Below are 19,351 nucleotides of genomic sequence, written 5' to 3'. Positions count from 1 at the left end.
CTGGAAGGGAGCCATAAGCATCATCAATTGCAACTCCAGACTTCACACAAAGCCATCCAAAAATGAGACCATATGTCTGAGAGTGTTGTCCAGATACTTCTTGATCTCCAGCAAGCTTCGTGTCATTATCACTGCCCTGGGAAGCCTGTTCCAGGCTCTATTGGTGAAGAACCTTTTACTGATGTTGAACCTGAACCTACCCTGTTACAGTTCTATGCCATTCCCTCAGGTTCTATTGCTGTCACCACAGAGAGATCAGCATCTGCCCCTCTGCATCCCCTTCTGAGGAAACTGTAGGCAAACCATGAAGTCTCCACTCAGACTTTTCTTCTCTAGGCTGAACAAACCAAGAGACTTCAACCACTCATATGTTTTCCCCTCTAGAATCTTCATCATCTTTGTAGCCCTACTTTGCATACTATTAGTTTATTTCCTTTATGTAGTGTGATGTCCAAAACTGCACGCAGTACACAAGGTGAGGCTGCACCAGTGCAGTGAAGATCTGGGTGAAAGATGGACTTCATGGGCAACATTTTTATAGCTATGATGCTCTCACAGCAGCTGTGAAACAGTGGATCACCACCATTGATGCATATTTTTACAAGTGTGGCATGCAGGCTCTTCTTAATCACTGGCGAAAATGTGTTGCTAATGGTGGTGACTATGTTGAAAAATAGTGTTTTGTAGCTGAGAATTTGGTCTATCAAATCCTGTAAGCATGTATTTGTTGTACTTTCCAAGAAAATAAATAGGAGGATTTACTTTTAGAGTGACCTAGTAGGTATCAAAACAATGAAAGCTTCCATCTGACTTGAATATTAGTAACTCAAAGGAACACAGCCTATACCCAGAAGACCCTTCTGATAAAGGAGAAAATAATGCAGATCATAGGAATTCTTGAAAATCACCTTTAAAAATCCTGTACCAAGATTTATGTAAACAATCACATTCATACACTTTGAGCAGAAACAAGTAAGAAATGGTTCTACTTAAAGTAACTACCCTTCAAGTCCATCCTGAGTGTCTGCTAAAACTACACAGAAGGAGAAAAACACAAAAAGTTTCAAGTCTGAAAATTATACAGTGAATTGGGATGGAGTTAATAAGAACATCAATATGCAAATTGTTTTCTTGTAGTTTTTTTTTTCCCAAGAACACCTGCTTTTATCTCTCATAACTGTTCAAGACGTCAAAACTGCTAGCTGCAAAGAGGACAGGAAGGGCCACCTTTACTTTCTAAAAAACATAGGATTGCATCCCATATGCTCAGCTTTCTGGCTAAGAAATCATCTTCTTTAAGATCTCTACTTCTTCCTCTCTGGAAAACAGATCGTGCTGGTTTAAACCTGCTCTACATAGCAAAGTAGAACAACATCCCCTTAACAATTATAGCAAAAGTTTGACCATCACATATCTAACCTCTCTCACTTTTTGCTCTAGTGCAAATTTTCCAAGTCTTTTCCTAACCCAGGGAAAGGTACACACAAAATAGATAGTCACCGTGCAAGTGTGCCTGGTGCATATTTATGGGTGATGTGTGTATTCCCTTCAAATTCAGGGCATCTGCTTCCCTTCTCACTTGATTGTCACATTCACACCTCCACTTACCTGAGAAGGTCTGATATATGAAAAAGATGAGAGCAACTACCCTCCTTCCCTTGATAATGAGCTAATGCCAGCCCAAATAATTGCAAGATTGCTGTAACTGCACTTGGTGCTCAGTTCCCAAATAAAAGTTTGAAAAAGAAATATAAGAATTTATATTTGGTCCAGAAAGTTGTAAGTCAAGGGGGAATTGAGACATCTATCAAAATGTGCTTCATACTCCATATCTCCCTGAATTCATCTAGATTACAGAATGATTACCTGAGTCTGTCTGTAACGGCAATATTCAAAAACTCTCCCTTTATAATTTCACCATTGCATTTGTCTAACCACTGTAGTGTTTTCTGCAAATAATTTGCCTAGAGCACACACCCTTCCTATTTACAGGTATCTGAAAAGGCCATAGTGTCTAAACTGACAGTTATGCCTTCAGCATTTCAGGCATCATTGCTCACGCTTCAGTATTACAACCCCAAACTTGCAGTTTTTGAAAACAGATCGTCTTGAAATGATCCTGATTGATGAAGACAAACTCAGCATGAAAGTGATTAAAACTTTTCACAGCGTGCTCTCTTGGCCTACACGAGTCTCCATCATTATTACAGTCTGCTGTATGCACCTTCTAAAGCCACTGCTTGATAGATCTTCCTTCAGCTCCTGTGAACTAACTTAGTACCAAATATTAAAGGAATCCACTGAAGGTTGTGTAACAGGTAATGATGCCTGCATCCCATGTACACCACAAGACGTTTTCCTCTTGACAATACTAGCTATTCATAATGTACCTTTTCTACAAGGAATATCACTCTTCAGGGAATGTTATACAATCTTTATTCAAGATTGCTGACGTAATTGAGTAGTGCTTAATGAATTTTAGAAGAGTTTAGAGCAGAGAGATCAAGGTATCTTGAGGAGGATGAGTGCTTGCAGCTGAACGAGAAGAGAGTATCTGTTTTCCATTCTTTCACTCTGGAGCTATGCCAACCATTTTATGCTACTGAAATAAGTCAGTAAGTAAGACTCTTTTATGTTGCTTTGAGAGGCTTACATCCCACTGACCTTAGAAAGAACTTTAAGTAAAACAAACAAATAAAAAATAGTAAAAGAAAGAAAGAAAGAAAGAAAGAAAGAAAGAAAGAAAGAAAGAAAGAAAGAAAGAAAGAAAGAAAGAAAGATATAGTGGTGGAAGAGGAGGGGAGAAACAAGGTGAAACAAAAAAATTATGAAAAGAAACCTAGGAAGTGCAAAGGAACATGCCAGAAATCCTTTCTGTAAAGTGGAGCAAGCTCAGTACACATTTGCAACTAAGGTAAGATTTACAGTTTTGGGAAAAGAATATACAATCCTTTAGCTTTTAATTTTTAATTTTTTATTCCCCAGTAAATTGGTATTATCATGAACAAAGCCAGCTTGGTTTTATTAAGTTAAAAAATTTCTTAACCTCTGCAATGGTCAATGCAGTTCTGATACTCTGCCTCCAAAAGAACAAAACAAAAGAACAAGTAACAGAAGGCATGATGTTGTAGCATCACAATATATCTGCTATTTCCCTTAAATCTTAAGATGAAGCCCCTTCACCTCCTCCAGAAATGAGTTCCTAGATATGGAAGGAAATACCACTCACAGCTGTCTTTCAGAGCAATACATTTTTCTTCATAATTAAAATGTTTAGGAAGGAATTGGCCAAAATAACAGCAACTGGAGCACATATTCATTACAAAAAAAAAAAAAAAAAAATTGTTTGCCTTGGAAGGGACCTTAAATATCATCTAGTTTCAACCCCTCTGCTGTAGGCAGAGTTGCTACCCACTAGATCAGGCTGCCTAGGGTAGGAGGTGAGGCTGACCAGCTTGTAACTTCTCAGGCCCTCCTTTTTGCACATCTTGAGGACCAAAGTGACACTTGCTTTCTTCCAGCCTTTGGGCACTTTTCCCATCTGACACGATAGAGCAGCAATTCTAGGCCTCACAACTTCATCTGCCAACTCCCTTAGCTCTTATGGGTGCCATCATATCAGGTCCCATAGATTTACAAACGTCCAGTTTGATTGAATGTGCTCTGACCTGATCCATGCAAACGTTTACTCCTGAAACATTCTACAATTTAGTGAATTAATACCATTATGGTATACCATTATGGTATATCGTAAAACCATTTATGGTTGTAATATATAACATTTTAATATTCAGTACATAAACCTTATTAAAAGCATTATGCTCATTGTTCTGAAAAAAAGTGCATATGAAAAATTCTACCAAATCACCCTTAAAGTTAAAACTCCCAACTTATATTCAAGTATCAAACAGCTTTTGACATTTAAGTAGTGAGATATTGGACTGGACATGTTGTCTCCTTAGAGAGAATGGGTGAGTTCACTTCAAATACTGGAAATAGCTCAAAGTGAGCAGATTTGCACGGTAAATAGAATGAGACCAGGAGGCTGAAGAACACTGTAAACACAGAGCTTGGCAATATGCTCTTTGCAGCAATATTCTATTAGTCTATCACTTTAACTGTACACTGAAAAAAATACATAAAACTGTGCATTTTCTGCAATCCTTTAGACATTATTCAATAAAACATTAATTATGCTGCCAGTCCAAAATATTCCCCTTAAAGCTTTTATGTTGTCATTGAGGCTGTGTTTAACAATCTTGAGACAGAGATGCCCTTTCACAACTGTATTGTTGTCTCCTGAAGTGACTAGTTGTACTGGAAAGCAGACTGAGCTAAGAGAAATAAAAAGAGGAGGAATTAATTGAGAAACACTGGGAAGAGCTACCTTTTCATATTCAAGACATAAGGCAAGCATTGTATAAGAACATACATTAAACAAAGCAAATTATTCCTACAGGACATGACAGTTCAGAGATATACAAGTTCTGAAAAAAGAAAAACCCAACTTTTGAGGTTAAGTAAAAAAAAACCAAACACTTAAGATGAAATGAGAGACTACTGAAACAATTAGTCACAGGAGATAATTATTGTTGCCTACCTCAGGGCACGACATGATACATGTGTACATGTGTCCCTGTATGTGCCTTCATCCTCAAAAGCGTATCCAAAGTTCCCTAGTGGTCACAAGAAGCTACAATTGCTATGTCAGTTTTCCATCTTCAGTTAATTTTCTTGAGATGCGTTTAAAGCCTCTGACAGTCTGAAAGCCTTTCAGTCACAGAAATTAGAAAAAGATCTGTCTTCTTTGCTTATCCATGCCATGGATGCTCTATATTAATCAAGATTTGTTCTGATGACTTTTGTTTTACACCCCTAGCATGGCTGTAGTCAGTTATTTTACAAGTTCAGCAATACTTCAGCCATAAGATTGACGACAGTACAGAATAGCAGAAGTTAAAGCAGTGCAACACTCGATCATTTCAAAACTGACAGATTGAGGGTGGTTGCTGGGGTCAAAGCAGTAAAGAAAAATCTCTAAGATGTTGAAAGAAGGCTGCTGAGGCTGCTTCCAATAATAATGGCATTGCTATAATTTAACACAGAAAAAGAATGATAATTTATGCTTTGAAACCCTGGAAAAGTGTGGCTTTTGTCCTGTTTGGTTATTAATCAAATTCTTAAAAGCACCTTGGCAGAGGTGTCTGCCCTCTCAATAGAAACTTCATTAATGCAAGAGGCATCAATACTTGTTCAACAGCATTCAAAACCATGTGCAGTACGTAACCTGAGAGGAGAGGTTGTTACTCTGCTACCAAGTCAAATGGAAGGCTTATGAAAGTAAACAAAAATATGAAACGAGCTGATAAAAACCAAGAGTCCCGCTAATGCATTAAATGACAACCTCACAAATCAGGAAGGTCAGCTGGAGCACAGCTTTACAGCTGTGTTTTGTTCTGTACTACTTGTTCTTCAGTTATTTCTCCAATGTCATATCATTTGCACCCAGCAAATTAATAGTGCAATCTCAAGTATTATGCAGTGGCAGACAGACCGACAGCCCAGTCTTAAGTCTTAGCAAGGGGAAGAAGATCAGAAGACTTCCAGCCTCGTGGAAGAAAAACATATGCAAGATGAGAGAGACAAATATCATCTCAACTCAGAGCAGAAGGAGAAGCCTCCCCTTGTCCCAGAAGTTCCCCTAGCTAACAGATATGAAGCCCTGGGAACAGGAGGAGAAGGAGGTATGGATTTTGGTTCAGAACCAGAAAGGGGCAACTGCATTAAGAAGGTCCAACTGAGAACTAGCGTCACAGCTAGTGCCATTAAAAAAAGGTGAAATGTCTTAATAACTGGGGACTCTGTGCTGAGGGGCACTGAGGCACCCATCTGCTGCCCAGATAATCTCTCTAGAAAGGTTGCTGCCTGCCAGGGGCCTGCATTCAGGATATCAGGAATCAGGTACCAGGTATGATAAAGCCAGAGGACTACTATCCACTCCTGGTCTTTGAAGCTGGGTCACATGAAGCTGTGACTAAGGAATTAAAAAATATCAAAAATGACTTCACATCCCTTAGGAAGATGCTGAAGTGATTGAGAACACAGGTAGTGTTCTCTTCAGTCCCTGAACTTCCAAGTGGGGGTCGGGAGAGCAAAATGTAAAAGCAGAGCAAGTCTGAGACCACCTCCTGAGGCTGAACAAGTTAGAAGGTTCAGAAGGTGGGTACTGAGGGAGTGTTGTTCTTCCTGATATAAGCAAAGATCACCTGAGGATTCTGAATGTCTATAAGTCTACGAGATGCACCTCAGAGTCCTGAGGGAACTGGCTAATGTAATCACCAAGCCACTCTTGATGATATTTGAAAAGTCATGTCAGCCAGAAGATCAGCTCCTAACCCGTACTGATATGTGTGTTTTTTCCTTCCCATGTGTAAGACTGCACTTGCTCTTGTGGAACTTCATAAGGTTCTCCTCCACCCAACTCTCCAGCCTGTCCAGGTCTCACTGAATGGCAGCACAGAGTTCTGGAGTATCAGCCACTTTTACCATCTTTGTAGCATCAGTGATGCATCTCTGTTCTCCTGATGCATGATTTCCATTTAATATATATCTAAGATAGAATATACACTTGTTTTTCAAGTAGGAGCTGCACTGCAATGTCTGAAAAAAAGCACAGATTCTTCCCCACTACTTCTGGACTTCATGTGTATCTATCCTCTTAGAATTCATGACTTTCTATTGACATCACATTTGATTGGTATTCTTTTTTTGCCAATGGTCTACTAAAGACTTCTCATATTAATTAGTGGTAACGAGACAGTTCTAACCATCTACTGTCATTAATTTCTTAAATATGTACAAAAGATGTATGCTAATTGTGACAAGTAATTGGTACCTGCCCACATTCTGCCTCTTAAAATTGCTCTCAAGATCTAGGAGCTAATTGTCATAAAACTGTACCTTTCACACTTAGGAAGTACAGCCTTTTCAAGCAGTGTGATTCTTAATTTGAACTGAAACTTTTTCTTATTTGCCTGTAGACTTTCAAACATAGAGATCTAACTATCCAGGCAGAAAGGCAAACAGATCAATCTAAACTTAGAGGAATTTATCCCATTATACATTTTGCTAAAACTCGCAATTTCGTACAATAACGTCTTTTAGTTTTAAGTGATTTTGGGGTCAAAATACTCCAAAAGGCATGAGAGGCAGCCCATGCTTAGTAAGACAGAGAAGGGACACCTCCAGCACTGACAGTTCAGGCATTTGCCAAAGAAGGCAGTTCACATATATTCAAAAGACTGGGGTTAAAACACTTATTCTTGATTGTGTTTGGTTTGGTTTAGTTTGGTTGTTGTTGTTATTATTATGTTTGTTTTTGCATAAATATTGATTCAGACATGTATTTAAATTATATAGTAGTGTAAACATTTAGAAAATAGGAACAGCTTCTTACAGTCCATGACTGTGATTGAAATTATCCACTGATAATCAGCCAGGTGAGTCAGTGCGCAGGGACAGCAGCCTGTTATGAACTCCTGCTGACCAGTAGATTCCTATGGGAACCATGAGAGAAATTAATCTGACAGACACAGTCTCCTTTTCACATTTCCACAACAAAGGAAGTGTAATGAAAGCAAGTAGATGAATGTAGGGACTGAAAGAAGCACACGGAAGGGGCATCCTCTGCATCCGTTTATGGTCACTCAGAAGACATGATATTTGATGGACTGTAGGTGCTACAGAGAAAAAGGTGGGAGGGAGGCAGGAAAAAGGAAGAGAAGTTAAGTGCATCTAGCTTCTGCCAGTAACCAAATACAGCTTTCTGTATATTCTCAGCCCATTTGGCCTCACAAACGACTTAGCACTTTAAATGTAAACAACAACTCTGTGCTCCGTCTGTTTTTACGCAGTGGCAGAAGTGATGTATAGGAAGAGGAAACTTGATGTAAGAGCCACGTTCTTCAGTCTTCACAAGATGGAAATCTCTTCCTTATGTGTGTGATGACTGTCAGGAGAATGATTGTTCCAACACACAAAATCCTTTTATGTGTGATGTGAAATCACATCTTGTCTTCTAGTTTGCTGCAGCACTGGATCAAAATATGAGGCTCAGCTCTACCAACATATTTTTATCTCTAAACTCTTTCATCTCCTCCCAAAAAAAAAAACTTTGCAAGCAAGAAGTATACGTGCCATTCAAATAAAATTGTCCACGAAAGGCTTTCTACAATCTGTCACCTACAAGTCACGGAAAATACATTATAAGCCACTGGGCAAACTCCATGAAGAAGATTTCCCACTCATTACATCTTCCAAATAAGAAAGGTTCATGTTTGTAGCATACAGTCTTGTTCCCTATTGTCATCTTTAGTAATGAATAAAGATATCTTTAAGATTTCAGAATTCAACATGATACAAAACTTTTCTAAGTGAAGTCTGAATTTCCTAGTTGCAAATAGTGAAAAAGCAGGTCTCAGATGATGCTTGGAAAATTCAACTCACTTTCCCTGACCCATAAGGTGTTAACTTCTAATGGGTCATATCTTCATGTTAGTATCTACAGTACTTGAAGTTATTTGCCAGTCAGATAAAGCCATGGAAAATAGTAAAACCATGCCTAGGAAGTTAGCTATTTTTTGGACTTTTGGATTTGCTTTTTTTTCTGCCAGTGCCATCCAAGCAATAGGCCTGGCTAAAAGCAAGTTGAAGATTTTGCCTGCTGTTCCACATATGAAAGAGTCTCAGTGCCAAAGAACCATAATCATTTCCACACAATGTTCTAGAGATTTTTCAGTTTTATAGCATAAATGGATTCTTATGATCACCCTCAGAAACTTTGCAAACAAAACCAAGCTGAGCAGTGCAGCCAATAAATTAGAGGGAAGGAAAGCCATTCAAAGGGACGTGAACAGGCTGGAGAAGTGGGCCTATGAGAACCTAATGAGGTTCAACAATGCCAAGTGTAAAGTGCTATACTTAGGCTGGGGCAATCCAATGTATTTACACAGACTGGGGGAAGAACTTGAGAGCAGCCCTGCGGAGGACAAGGTGAAGCTGGACATGAGCCAGCAGTGTGCGCTTGCAGCCCGGAAGGCCAACTGTGTTCTGGGCTGCATTAAAAAAGGGGTGGCCAGCAGGGAGAGGGAGGTGACTGTCCCCCGCTACTCGGCTCTTGTGAGGCCTCATCTGCAGTGCTGCATCCAGGCCTGGGGCCCCCAGCACAGGAAGGACGTGGAGCTCTTGGAGCGGGTCCAGAGGAGGGCACTGAGATGATCAGAGGGCTGGAGCACCTCTCCTGTGAGGAAAGGCTGAGGGAACTGGGATTGTTTAGCTTGGAGAAGAGAGGGGTATCTTTACTTCAAATCTTGGCCAGTCAAGAAGTTCCTATTTTCTCTTAGGCAACAGACACACAACAGTCCAAATTCAAACTTCTGCTTAACACCCTGTGCTTCATTCAGTAGGTTAATTTTAAGCCTCCACAGTCCACATGCTACTACTGCCAGGGGACTGGGAGGGGTACAACTCTAGAGGACCAACACCCTTTCTCCCCTGCACTTTAATGCTTTCTTTACCTCTCTATGGAGCTGACCTAGAAAGACATTGAGATTAATTACTTGAGCAGCAAAGGCTATTTGCTCAGTCAGGCTCTTATTTTCTCTGTGGAAAGACATGTGGACATAGTTAAAGGGTCTGTAACCTCTCACCAGACTGTACAATAGGCTGTATAGTGCAACAAGGCTTGTGAAGGGCTTGTAGAATAGTCCTATGAGGAGTGACTGAAAGAACTGGGGCTGTTTAGTCTGGGGAAGAGGAGGCTGAGGGGAGACCTTATTGCTCTCTTCCAGTATCTGAAAGGTGCTTACAGCGAGAGCAGGGCTGGTCTCTTCTCATTGGTGATAGGTGACAAGATGACGGGAAATGGCCTTAAATTGTACCAGGATAAGTTTAGGTTGGATATCAGGAAACACTTCGTTACGGAAGGGGTTGTTAAGCACTGGAATAGGCTCCCCAGGGAGGTGGTTGAGTCACCATGCCTGGATGTGTTTAAAAACCATTTGGATGTGGTGCTCAGGGACATGATTTAGTGGAGGGTTGTTAGAGTTGGGGTAGTATGGTTAGGTTGTGGTTGGACTTGATGATCTTGAAGGTCTTTTCCAACCTCAGTGATCCCATGATCCTATGATTCTACTGCTCCTAAACTCCACTTCCAAGCCAGAAAGGCTTTGGGGGATGCTATTCTTTAAACAAAATATCAAAGTATACTTTTTCATTAAAGGAATTTCTCCTGATACTCAAATTCTGAATCATTAACCGAACTCATCCTGGATCCTTCTAGCTCCATATTCACCTTTAGTCAGCAGATGGCACTAGTACAGAAACTAACTTGAAGTTAACGTTCTAGTACTCACGGCTAGAGAATAGGTTGCAATGCTTTCTGATCTTTAAATAAGTATAGATTACAAATCTGACAGCAATCCACTGTGAATTTTGCTGTTTTCTTGTAACTATACAGAGAAGAAGACAGTTTCTCTCTTAAAAACACACTTATAAATACTCTTGCTAAAGATAGTACCTATAAATTTTTATGGTAAATAAGGAAATACCATATTTAATTCCAGCATATTTTTTTATTACAAAGGAAAGAATACACCAATAGCAGAGAGAACTTCAAATGTGAATAGAAATTACAACTCAGGCACCTGCCCCTCTCTCTTTCCATTTCTTATTTTTTAGCAGCATGCTAATACTGTTGTGGACACTCTGATGAATGACTCTCACTTTGAAATATTTTCAGCTCTCAAAAAGCAAATGCCAACCTCTGCCAACCTCTCTATAACATCTTCACTCCCTTGTTCTGACAGCAGGGTGAAGACATGCTTACATGCCAACATAGGACTGATACCAGCTGCACTGCTCAAGTCAGTTTGCAAACTCAAATACTTTCAATTCAGTATTATTTGTCGGGATTCAACCCCAGACCTATCATTTGGGAACTCATCTACTTTTGTATATTGATTTTTCCTTCAGGAAAAGTTAAATCCACAGGACTCCTATCAGGTATAATCCTCTCAAGTCAACCAAGATACCAGCTCTCCTTCCAAAGGGTTAGAGATGTAAGTACACAATTAAAATGCTTGAATTATCTGGGTATAGGCAGATTGAGAAATTGTCAAGCCAAACAGTCAGATACAGACTAGAGGTAAGTGCAGATTCTCACGTTTAACTGGCCACAATCAACTAGAAACATACTGGTAAACCCTCCCAACTGATGTTCCCTTCAGAGCATGGAGTATGGCTTACTAAATAGTGAGAAAAAGCAGACAAGATACACAAAAACTAGCAGAGTGCACAAAGAAAAGAAGGGTAATACATAGTCATGAAGAATGAGTAGCAAGTGCAATCATTTACATTATTAATAATCCCTTAAAAGGCAACAGCTTCTCAGAGACAAAACCCTGCAACTTGCTAGCATGCACATGCTGACTTCAACACTGTTCCATACTCTAACTTTTAATTTTTTAAGTTTCTAAGTTGTTTGCACCAATTCTGAAGCTTTTAAATTCAAAGGTTTACAGATTTCTGTGAAAGCTACAGAATATGGAGGAGCAGCAGAAGAGGCATGCTCAGACAGATTATCAGAAATTGTTGACTGAAGCAACAATAAGAAAGGCAAGGAGTTAAAAATAAATAAATAAACTGATAGAAGTGAGGATAAAAATTGAGTAAGCAGAGGAAAACACATGATGGTCATTGTGGGGATGTTCAGTTTGCAGGAGGCATCTTCAACTTCGAGCAGTGCTACCAGAAGTGAATGTGTACCACCTGCCTCATCAAACAAACAAAAAATACAACAACAACAGCAAATTAAAACAGCCCTGGGAAAAGTGTTTAGATAAAAAGGTCTACAAATAGTGGGGGTTCATCCAAACAGTGTATGAGATGTAAAAGCACCTCTGGGTCTGACCAGGCTTGAGGAGAAGTCAACTTGGGAAAAAAGAATGAGAATAATTTTACAGAGAGTTCTGGGATCATTTTTCTCATTTCTCAGTGGCTTTGGCCTAATAGGAAGTGGGAAAAATTAAAAATAACTTCAGCACTGCATAGAAGCGAGCAAAAAAAAAAAAAAAAAAAAAAAATAAAAATTGAAAATGGGGCTGGAGAGAGGAAAAAAAAGGTGAGAGTTTGTTTTTCTATTAGGATTTCATAATGGCAGTTAATGTACTTTTGAATGTTACACAGAAAAAGAAAGAAGAAAAAAAACCCTTTACATAGTTGAGTGCATTTCACTTTGAATTTTCAAGCCTCAGGAAAGTAGCTAATTTCCAAGCTGATCATAATGGCAAATTAACTGTTTCAAGACCTTTTGTTTGTTTTGATATACACTCTGAATGATGGAAAATTATTTTAATGTTAAGCCTAATAATCTTTTCAAATTGATGAAAAGATGTAATCCTTTGGGTAACTGTTTTTCTTCATGTATAACTGAAAGGCATTCAGATATGCTATGCTTTAAAGACAATGTAGAGCAATAGATTTGCTCAGCTTGAATTTGAGGACAGAAAAAAAAAAAAAGGAGCCTTTCAGCAACCTTCAGCACTTCAATGAATAAAACCTTTTTCTCAAAGTTGGTCTGAATATTCCCTCTCCTTACAGCTCATTAACCTGCCCTTTCAAAACTCTGAAGCAGCTGAAGCAGGAGGCAAGGCAGAAAACATGAAACCCAACTGCTCTCTACAGGTTGCAAGTTGCTAAGCCAGCACCTCCAAAATATCCACCAGCACACTCAGGAAAATCCAGCAACGTGGCACAGCCTTTTTACTGGGACCTAGTTTAAAACAGGTTTTTAAAACTGATACACATGGCCCATATTTCATAAAGATTTGGTGGTTGTTTTTAGTTTCTTTGAATACATCAGTGTTCCTTCCCATTTGTAAATGTGTCCAGCTTATAAAGGTGTAATTTATCCTCACTATCTCTCTGAGCACAGTATCACTTGTTGACTGACCCTCTTCATGTCACAGGAAAAGTTGGAGAAGCAATTGTGATGCAGAATTCCACAATAAAACATTATATTTATTTATTTATTTTACTAATCTTCAGTTTCCAGTCCACCATTCCAGAAATGCATATCATAGAATCCTAGAATGGCCTGGGTTGAAAAGGACCACAATGCTCATCCAGTTTCAACCCCCTGCTATGTACAGGGTCACCAACCAGCAGACCAGGCTGCCCAGAGCCACATCCAGCCTGGCCTTGAATGCCTCCAGGGATGGGGCATCCACAGCCTCCTTGGGCAACCTGTTCCAGTGCCTCACCACCCTCTGTGTGAAAAAATATGTCAAAACCAAACCAGGATTAACAGCTGCCATCTTGAAACTCATCTAGAAATATCCTTATTGATACTCTGATTTACTCTCAGTACAAGGCAGCTATCAAAGGATTAAGAATGAAAAAAGAACTCCTGCTGCTGCTATACAGTTTGCTAGGAAGTGATCCCCATTTCACGTTTCAGCATCTTATCCATCTGTATCCTGATTATGAGACATCAAACTTACATCATCACAAAAGCATTAGCAGTCAACTTGTCCCTAAAATCAAATTAGTTTATGAGGGTCCATTCTGGGATCTTTCTCCAACCTTCCCAGATGGTTAGTGATACAGAGTGAAAGAACCAGTCTCTTTGAAAGCAGTCTTTTTTTGGGTAGCAAGCCACATTTCAGTAGATTTAAAAGAGGGAAAGCAAATTTCTCACTGGGTTGAATTATGTTTTTTCATAACTCCACGTTTCTGTCTAATGACTTGCCTAGCAGTGGAAGTCATCAGGCAGAATGTTTTCAGTAAGTGTCCTATTAACAATTTCTTATGACATTTCATGGCATTTGATGACTCATTCAAAGTATTTGATTATGCACATTTTGATTAGCTTTTGTCACTGTGCAGGCTTGAGGAAAAAGTACATACTTAGAAAGTAAATATCTCGCATCAGCAATATTGCCCTAATTTTCCCCAGTTCCCTTCGGTTTGGGAACATCAATTTTCATGACTGTTCTTCAGCTTCTCCAAGACATGCATTGCTTTTAGTTCACCTATATAAACTAAAAGGCAGCATGGGGAAATAGTGAGATTTATTCTGTGTGAAAAAGTTTTGCAGCATAAAATGCCTCGTGTCAAAACACGGATATAAGGCTGAAATTCCTTATCACATCCCTAACTCAGCACTATACTGAACAGGAACCCTAGCAAAGCTTGACTGAAATTGTGAAGTGCCTGGAGGGAGTGGAGTCTTCTCCTTTTAGCAGCAAACCGTGGGGAATTGTGAAATGGGTAACACTCTTTTCTTTGAGCAATTTACCATTCTGATATATTCATATTTCAGTTCCATCAGTCACACACCACTGTTTAGACACCTCCAAGTCTCAGGGTAGCGTAGAATCCTCTAGACACTCCTTTTCCACAAACACCCACAGGCAGCATATGCAAAGTATCTTTTTAATGCTATGTAATGGGAAATGAGTTTGTTCCCAAAATTATGAAAACAGTGCCTAGTGGTTGAGTTACCTACTAACTCAACAACAGTTGAGTTTTCAACAGTTTGGATGCTGTAGAAAAATAAGGCAGTTCCCTGATTTAGGAACGTTTTTTTTTTTAAACTGCCTTTTCTTCCACAGGATAATGGTGCAGAAGCTTAACCTTATGGCCATCCTGAAACTCTGTGAGAATCATTTTGAGATAATTCTGTTTTTTTGCCTACCATAATACAAATCTCACTGACAGGTGACAAATTAAAATATTTGCTAAAGATACAAGAAATAACGTGAAAAGACAATCCTGTGGCAGACACTAGGCTATGTTTATGAAGACATGGCTGTAATACCAGGATCTGATAGAGCCTTGGAGTTGTTATTTCAACACAGCACTTCTGCCTCTCCTTTTTAATCAAAGTAGGAAATTTATCTACAAAAGAAAAAAGGAAATAAATGAAGAAAAAGAAAAGGCAAGATTTTGTTGAAGGATCTCTTGGATCTAGAAAACTGAGTAGTTTTGTTCTATCTGCATCGGTTAACTAAAAAATAGGCAGCACATTTACAAACCTTGCCTCAAGCACATCATGGCTGTAATGGTAAAATCACTATTAGAATTTAGAAGAATCCCCAAATCACCAGCCCTTCGAAAAATGAAGCTCATAATAGTACCTAGACAGAAAATAAAAGAGAGCTCCCTTTGATCTCATTTCATTTCTAATTGCAAAATGACATGTGAAGAGAAATCCAGTGAGTCATAGCCAAATAACATGATTTAGTGCAACAGCAGGAAGAATTATTAAGGAAACCAAATTGCTATAATACCCTAGGCAAAAATTTACATGAGCTTGAACTTAGGTCTTTTCAGCTGCAACAGCAAGCATGGCAGTTTGGTTAGGTGAGCTTTGGAAAGAGAGAATAAGCACAAAATTTGAAATGAAGAATAATTGCTCAGACTGCAATTGCTCCAGGAGAAACCTCTTTGTTTACAACCTCTACTTGAACATTTTTAATGATTCTCCAAGAGAAACAAAGCACCCTCCTTTCCACAGTATTTTTTCATCTGGATTTAACGATCTCCGTAGACTTTCACTGCACAAAACTTAGAAATAAATAATGGATGATTTTACACAGTCTGAGCTGGCTGAGTCATCTCAGATAGGCTATTAGAACAGTATCATGAGCTCAGCTGGTATAACATGCCTAGAAGTGCCCAGTTCTTCCTGCAACCAGAGCCTTTATTCCACTCAGACTGAGATAGAAAACAAACAAATAAAGGGAAATGTGAGGTTTGAGGTTTTTAACTTCTTTCCACTTTTCCTTGAAAATGTTCTTCCTCTGGACCAACGTGGTTCAAGTCACACTCTTCTCTGTGCATATTATCCTGGTGAGGAAGAGAAGCTGAGCTATCCCAATAAAAGAAGAAAGCTCCTCATTCAGGAGAGTGAAGTCAATGGCAGTGCTTCTGGGATACTCCCAAGGGCGTTCTACAATCACAGATCACGGCACTGTGTAGGTAAAATGGGTTCCTTTCTCATTCTGTGAGTGTAGTTTATACCATAACTCTGCTGCTTACATGTAAGAGGGACTCTAACCACTACCCTGATAATAATTGAAAATTATCTGATACTACTGTGCCCCCTGCCATAAGACTTAAGCACACCTCATGGCTCTAATTAGTAAAAAAAATGAGCTACTGTATATTGCAAGACATCTCTAAACACAAGATTTTTATACTAAGAAGTAAAATACACATAGAGCTAGAAAGAATTTATCAACCAAATGGGAAAAAAGACCCAACTAGATGCTCCTGTTTGGGGAGCAGCAGCAGATTTACACACAAAACAGATTTGCAGTGATTCAGTCTTAAGATAAGTTAATAGTAGAACTCTAGCAGCACACGGTTCCTAGTGTAGAGCCAGACTAAATTACATTAGATCTGACAATTTCAGACAAGCTCGTACATCAGACAGGTTATGGGACTATCTGCAAAAAAAAAATTATGCATACACATACTGCACCTTTCCCTTGAGAGAGTTGCTACTAGGACAACACTCATCTAGTTGTCCCATAGCCTGCAGTTTATCGTCTTATTCTGAGCATCTCCTTTGTACAAGCTTCAAGCTAAACAGAACGTGCACTTCAAACATTCAAAGCAAAACAAGTTTTTGATGGGTTAGCTGGCTGACTGCAGCTGGTTCTGGTGTTAATGAATAAGAGAAGCTATTTTTTCTGGCTGTAGTTACATGTTGGATTGCATCTGCAACACCGTAAAACCCAGTCACAGGAGAGTCAATCAGGATCACTCTCAAATTCTCTTCACATCAATAGAATGTTGGGGGACAGGAAGGGAACAACAGCACCGCTTTGCCGCCAAGAGACATCAGGTGTTTGTTTTTTTTTTTCAGTAGGAACTGCCCCGGGATCAGTATAAACACCAGAGCAGATCCAGTGCCTACTGAAATTAACAGACTAAGAACTCTGTCACTTTCTGAACAGAATACTGGAAACTCCTCACTTAGAGGAAGAATCACATTTAATAAACAGCTCACAGACTCCAGTATCCTGATTTCCCTATTTCCCACACATATCTAATAATAGACAAGTTAGAAAAAGTCAGGAAATGAATGACTGTACCCTTTTTGCTCCCATAGAATTTTGCATTTGAAGAATTACCAGTTTCCATAATAAACTTAAGCAAACAAAAAAACAACACAGCACAGCATCCAAGACCAACAGGTTCCATCCCACTCCCCTCCTCATAAAGGTAAAAACCGTGGACAATTCCTTCACAAGAAAAAATGAGACAGATGTTTTTCACTTGAGTGGAAAATGTTTAATCTGTTCCACCTAAAGAACATTAATCAGACATCTAAAATCCAGACATCTAACACAAAGATAGCAGCATCCTGAGCTATGCATGTAGAAATCTACTTTAACCCAAAGATGTATCATCCCAGTGGTACCACCTACACCTCCAAGATCTCCTGTACAACACGGTCATCTAAACTCCATGCAGCATTACAGAACAGGCATAGTAATACCTCATTCATTAGTCCTCTACTGCTAGGAATCAAAATTAACTACGCTTTCAATGTAATGATGCTTGTAGATTGGGCTGGGATCAAGCAAAGTACAGTTGGGTACCGCTAAGAGGCATCAGAACACTGGCTGATATATGTAAAAAATAAGCAAAAGATAAAGAAAATCCTGAAGTCTGTTTATGGAAGCTAGTCCTCATTAAATTACTGCAAATTAATTATTCAAAATGAGATAGAACATCCAGCTCCCATTTGAAAGAACAGCGTTGCAAGACTTTCTCATTCACTGACTCATCTGAAAATAATGTTTAATGAAATCAAACACAAATAACAGCAACAAAAGAACACACACAAAAAAAATCACATGCAAGCATTGAGATATGGAAAAGAGTTGACAAAAAATAATCACTTTTGGATATCTGAACAGTAAAAATGCCTTAAAAATGGCCATTTATATATGTCTGAGAATTCTGGTGAAAACAGAACATTCTGAAAATATGGAAGTAGAGAAGGGAAGGAGAAATTGAAACGATAAAGAAAAAGGAGTAGGAGCATAAAAATCTTATTACTAATGCCTAGGGAATAACATTACATTTTTAAAAACTGGTACCATCTTCCAATCTTTTTAAGTGTCCTGTCAGTTTCTCAGTTCAAAATGTACATTGCCATAACTATCCAGTTTTCTAATAGTTTTGATAGTTAGATTCATTAGGACGTATCTTTTCCTATCTTGTACCTTCTCTATTCCTACAAATAATTGGACTAGCTTTCTAGCTTAAAGTCTTGTAGCATTGCCAGTGTTTAGTGGCAAAGAAAGATTAACACCTTACTAGGCAACAACATGCAAACTCAAAAAATGAGCACTTTACAACATACCGTGAGGTTATTCTTTATCAGGCAATGGATGACTGAAGTTCTGTTCAGATGGTAGTCAGCTGAAGCAACATTCAAGAGCTTCATGGGAGGTAACAGATCTTAACTGTCACACACTAAAATACTGTATTGAAATATAACCTGGTAGCATGCAGTAGGGCTGCATTAAGCAAAAAGAATCTTAATAAGATTATCAGAACATACATATCTTCTGTATTTAACTTATAAATCAAATCCTGCCTAGCAAATAGATAAAGATTTATTCTTACCATAACCGTTATCAAGACAGGGAAAATAGATCAGCAATACCATCGTAAAAGAAAAGCAATGCAAGCAGCGCTCTCAGCCCTAAGTCAGAAATTGTGCAGTTTTAATATATAAAAATAAACTAAGCCATCCACCTTAGCATGAATTAATCTTTAACAAGCCCTGAAATATATATTCACAGCAGATTTGCTGCCTATCTCACAGGAATTGTAGCTCCCACCAAGGACTGTTCTTCCTTTGAATATTTGAATGCTTAATAACATACATCCTATCCAGGCAATTAGAAAATCTACTTGGATGTCTTTATTTGCTACACAGTTTAAGTCTGATGGCAACTCTTTCAGAGGGTTTTGTTAGTTTCTAAATCATTCACAGATGCTTCAGGTTTGCATTTATTAGGAGCTCCTCTACAAACAGATTGACATCAGCTGTGATTTTATTTCATACTTAACTTGTTTACTGTGGCTTTATAAAAGCCGTGATGAAGGGCTTATTATAAAAATGTTCCACTTGATATTTCCCCTTCTAGCAGCTCTAATAGAAAGATTCTTTACTCCCAGCTACTCTACCCACACTCCCCTGCAGCTGTGCTTGTTAAAATACTATTCAGCATCATGATTTCACCTGTTTCTAGCTCAGAGCAGA

This window comes from Meleagris gallopavo, chromosome 3 (assembly GCF_905368555.1).
Source record: "Meleagris gallopavo chromosome 3, MGAL_WU_HG_1.1, whole genome shotgun sequence".
NCBI classification, from domain to species: Eukaryota; Metazoa; Chordata; class Aves; order Galliformes; family Phasianidae; genus Meleagris; species Meleagris gallopavo.
Note: the sequence above shows the minus strand (reverse complement) of the source record.